The following is a 5,648-nucleotide window of genomic DNA, read 5'->3' as shown; positions in this document are numbered from 1 at the left end:
CTACAGCCCATGTGGCCCCACCCGGTGGGCCCCCGGGACCCTTCCGGTGGTCCCGGTACAATACCGATGACCCCGAAACTTGTCCCGATGGCCGAAATAGCACTTCCTATATATAATTCTTTACCTCCGGACCATTCCGGAACTCCTCGTGGCGTCCGGGATCTCATCCGGGACTCTGAACAACATTCGGGTTACTGCATATACATATCCCTACAACCCTAGCGTCACCGAACCTTAAGTGTGTAGACCCTACGGGTTCAGGAGATATGTAGACATGACCGAGACGACTCTCTGGTCAATAACCAACAGCGGGATCTGGATACCCATGTTGTCTCCCACATACTCCACGATGACCTCATTCGATGAACCACGATGTCGAGGATTCAAGCAACCCCGTATACAATTCCCTTTGTCAATCGATATGTTACTTGCCCGAGATTCGATCGTCGGTATCCCAATACCTCGTTCAATCTCGTTACCGGCAAGTCACTTTACTCGTACCGTAATGCATGATCCTGTGACCAGACACTTGGTCACTTTGAGCTCATTATGATGATGCATTACCGAGTGGGCCCAGTGATACCTCTCCGTCATACGGAGTGACAAATCCCAGTCTTGATCCGTGTCAACCCAACAGACACTTTCGGAGATACCCGTAGTATACCTTTATAGTCACCCAGTTACGTTGTGACATTTGGCACACCCAAAGCACTCCTACGGTATCCGGGAGTTACACGATCTCATGGTCTAAGGAAAAGATACTTGACATTGGAAAACTCTAGCAAACGAACTATACGATCTTATGCTATGTTTAGGATTGGGTCTTGTCCATCACATCATTCTCCTAATGATGTGATCTCGTTATCAATGACATCCAGTGTCCATAGTCAGGAAACCATGACTATCCGTTGATCAATGAGCTAGTCAACTAGAGGCTTACTAGGGACATGTTGGTGTCTATTATTCACACATGTATTACGATTTCCGGATAACACAATTATAGATGAACAAAGACAATTATCATGAACAAGGAAATATAATAATAATGCCTTTATTATTGCCTCTAGGGCATATTTCCAACAGTCTCCCACTTGCACATTGGTCAATAATCTAGTTACATTGTGATGAATCGAACACCCATGGAATTCTGGTGTTGATCATGTTTTGCTCTAGGGAGAGGTTTAGTCAACGGATCTGCTATATTCAGGTCTGTATGTACTTTACAAATCTTTATATCTCCATCTTGAACATTTTCACGAATGGAGTTGAAGCGACGCTTGATGTGCCTTGTCTTCTTGTGAAACCTGGGCTCCTTGGCAAGAGCAATAGCTCTAGTGTTGTCACAGAAAAGCTTGATCGGCCCCGACGCATTGGGTATGACTCCTAGGTCGGTGATGAACTCCTTCACCCAAATTGCTTCATGTGCTGCCTCCGAGGCTGCCATGTACTCCGCTTCACACGTAGATCCCGCCACGACGCTCTGCTAGCAACTGCACCAGCTTACTGCCCCACCATTCAAAATATACACGTATCCGGTTTTTGACTTAGAGTCATCCAGATCTGTGTCGAAGCTAGCGTCGACGTAACCCTTTACGACGAGCTCTTCGTCACCTCCATAAACGAGAAACATTTCCTTAGTCCTTTTCAGGTACTTCAGGATATTCTTGACCGCTGTCCAGTGTCCCTTGCCGGGATTACTTTGGTACCTTCCTACCAAACTTACAGCAAGGTTTACATCAGGTCTGGTACACAGCATGGCATACATAATAGAACCTATGGCTGAGGCATAGGGGATGACACTCATCTCTTCTATATCTTCTGCCGTGGTCGGACATTGAGCTGAGCTCAATTTCATACCTTGTAACACAGGTAAGAACCCCTTCTTAGATTGATCCATATTGAACTTCTTCAATATCTTATCAAGGTATGTGCTTTGTGAAATTCCTATGAGGCGTCCTGATCTATCTCTATAGATCTTGATGCCTAATATATAAGAAGCTTCACCAAGGTCCTTCATTGAAAAACTCTTATTCAAGTAGGCCTTGATGATGTCCAAGAGTTGTATATCATTTCCCATCAAAAGTATGTCATCTACATATAATATGAGAAATGCTACAGAGCTCCCACTCACTTTCTTGTAAACACAGGATTCTCCATAAGTCTGTGTAAACCCAAACGCTTTGATCATCTCATCAAAGCGAATGTTCCAACTCCGAGATGCTTGCACCAGCCCATAAATCGAGCGTTGGAGCTTGCACACCTTGTCAGCATTCTTAGGATCGACAAAACCTTCCGGCTGCATCATATACAATTCTTCCTTAAGGAAACCATTAAGGAATGCCGTTTTGACGTCCATTTGCCATATCTCATAATCGTAAAATGCGGCAATTGCTAACATGATTCGGACTGACTTTAGCTTCGCTACCGGTGAGAAAGTCTCATCGTAATCAACCCCTTGAACTTGTCGATAACCCTTAGCGACAAGCCGAGCTTTATAGATGGTCACATTACCATCCGCGTCTGTCTTCTTCTTAAAGATCCATTTATTTTCTATGGCTCGCCGTTCAACGGGCAAGTCAGTCAAAGTCCATACTTCGTTTTCATACATGGATCCTATCTCGGATTTCATGGCTTCTAGCCATTTGTCGGAATCCGGGCCCGCCATCGCTTCTTCATAGTTTGAAGGTTCACCGTTGTCTAACAACATGATTTCCAAGACAGGGTTGCCGTACCACTCTGGTGCGGAACGTCTCCTTGTGGACCTTCGAATTTCAGTAGGAGCTTGATTAGAAGTATCTTGATCATTATCATTAACTTCCTCTCTAGTCGGTGCAGGCACCTCAGGAACATTTTCTTGAGTTGCGCCATTTTCCGGTTCAAGAGGTAATACTTCATCAAGTTCTACTTTCCTCCCACTTACTTCTTTCGAGAGAAACTCCTTCTCTAGAAAGGATCCATTCTTGGCAACAAAGATCTTGCCTTCGGATCTGAGGTAGAAGGTATACCCAATAGTTTCTTTAGGGTATCCTATGAAGACGCATTTTTCCAACTTGGGTTCGAGCTTTTCAGGTTGAAGTTTCTTGACATAAGCATCGCATCCCCAAACTTTTAGAAACGACAACTTAGGTTTCTTACCAAACCATAATTCAAATGGTGTCGTCTCAAGGGATTTTGACGGAGCCCTATTTAAAGTGAATGCGACAGTCTCTAAAGCATAGCCCCAAAAAGAAAGCGGTAAATCGGTAAGAGACATCATAGATCGCACCATATCTAATAGAGTGCGATTATGACGTTCGGACACACCATTACGCTGAGGTGTTCCAGGCAGCGTGAGTTGTGAAACTATTCCACATTTCCTTAAGTGTGTGCCAAATTCGTGACTCAAGTATTCTCCTCCACGATCTGATCGCAAAAACTTGATTTTCCTGTCACGTTGATTCTCAACCTAACTCTGAAATTCCTTGAACTTTTCAAAGGTTTCAGACTTGTGTTTCATTAAGTAGACATACCCATATCTACTCAAATCATCAGTGAGGGTGAGAACATAACGATAGCCACCGCGAGCCTCAACACTCATTGGACCGCACACATCAGTATGTATGATTTCCAATAAGTTGGTTGCTCGCTCCATTGTTCCTGAGAACGGAGTCTTGGTCATTTTGCCCATGAGGCATGGTTCGCACATGTCAAATGATTTATAATCAAGAGACTCTAAAAGTCCATCTGCATGGAGCTTCTTCATGCGTTTGACACCTATGTGACCAAGGCGGCAGTGCCACAAGTATGTGGGACTATCATTATCAACATTACATCTTTTGGCACTCACACTATGAACATGTGTAGCATTACGCTCGAGATTCATTAAGAATAAACCATTCACCATCGGAGCATGACCATAAAACATATCTCTCATATAAATAGAACAACCATTATTCTCAGATTTAAATGAGTAGCCATCTCGAATTAAACGAGATCTCGATACAATTTTCATGCTCAAAGCTGGCACTAAATAACAATTATTAAGGTTTAATACTAGTCCCGAAGGTAAATGTAGAGGTAGCGTGCCGACGGCAATCACTTTGACCTTGGAACCATTCCCGACGCGCAACGTCACCTCGCCCTTTGCCAATCTCCGCTTATTCCGCAGCCCCTGCTTCGAGTTACAAATGTGAGCAACTGCACCGGTATCAAATACCCAGGAGCTACTGCGGATACTGGTAAGGTACACATCAATTACATGTATATCACATATACCTTTTGTTTTGCCGGCCTTCTTGTCCGCTAAGTATTTGGGGCAGTTCCGCTTCCAGTGACCACTTCCCTTGCAATAAAAGCACTCAGTCTCGGGCTTGGGTCCATTCTTTGGCTTCTTCCCGGCAGCTTGCTTGCCGGGCGTGGCAACTACCTTGCCATCCTTCTTGAAGTTCTTTTTACCCTTGCCCTTCTTGAACTTAGCGGTCTTATTCACCATCAACACTTGATGTTCCTTCTTGACTTCTACCTCTGCTGATTTCAGCATTGAACCTAACTCAGGAATGGTCTTTTCCATCCCCTGCATATTGAAGTTCATCACAAAGCTCTTGTAGCTTGGTGGAAGCGACTGGAGGATTCTGTCAATGACCGCATCATCCGGGAGATTAACTCCCAGTTGAGTCAAGCGGTTATGTAACCCAGACATAGTGAGTATGTGCTCACTGACAGAACTATTTTCCTCCATCTTACAGCTGAAGAATTTGTCAGAGACTTCATATCTCTCGACCGGGCATGAGCTTGAAAAACCATTTTCAGCTCTTCGAACATCTCATATGCTCCATGTCTCTCAAAACGCTTTTGGAGTCCCGGCTCTAAGCTGTAAAGCATGCCGCACTGAACGAGGGAGTAGTCATCAGCACGTGTCTGCCAAGCGTTCATAACGTCTTGGTTCTGTGGAACGGGTGGGTCACCTAGCGGTGCTTGTAGGACATATTCTTTCTTGGCAGCTATGAGGATGATCCTCAGGTTCCGGACCCAGTCCGTATAGTTGCTGCCATCGTCTTTCAGCTTGGTTTTCTTTAGGAACGCGTTGAAGTTGAGGACTACGTTGGCCATTTGATCTACAATACATATTGTAAAGATTTTAGACTAAGTTCATGATAATAAAGTTCATCTAATCAAATTATTCAATGAACTCCCACTTAGATAGACATCCCTCCAGTCATCTAAGTATAACATGATCCGAGTTGACTAGGCCGTGTCCGATCATCACGTGAGACGGTCTAGTTAACATCGGTGAACATCTTCATGTTGATCGTATCTTCTATACGACTCATGCTCGACCTTTCGGTCTTCTGTGTTCCGAGGCCATGTCTGTACATGCTAGGCTCGTCAAGTCAACCTAAGTGTTTGCATGTGTAAATCTGTCTTAGACCCGTTGTATGTGAATGTCTGAATCAAACACCCGATCATCACGTGGTGCTTTGAAACAACGAATTGTTGCAACGGTGCACAGTTAGGGAAACACTTTCTTGAAATTATTATGAGGGATCATCTTATTTACTACCGTCATTCTAAGTAAACAAGATGTGCAAAACATGATAAACATCACATGCAATCAAATAATAATAGTGACATGATATGGCCAATATCACATAGCTCCTTTGATCTCCATC

This window comes from Triticum aestivum, chromosome 2A (assembly GCF_018294505.1).
Source record: "Triticum aestivum cultivar Chinese Spring chromosome 2A, IWGSC CS RefSeq v2.1, whole genome shotgun sequence".
Classification (NCBI taxonomy): Eukaryota; Viridiplantae; Streptophyta; class Magnoliopsida; order Poales; family Poaceae; genus Triticum; species Triticum aestivum.
Note: the sequence above shows the minus strand (reverse complement) of the source record.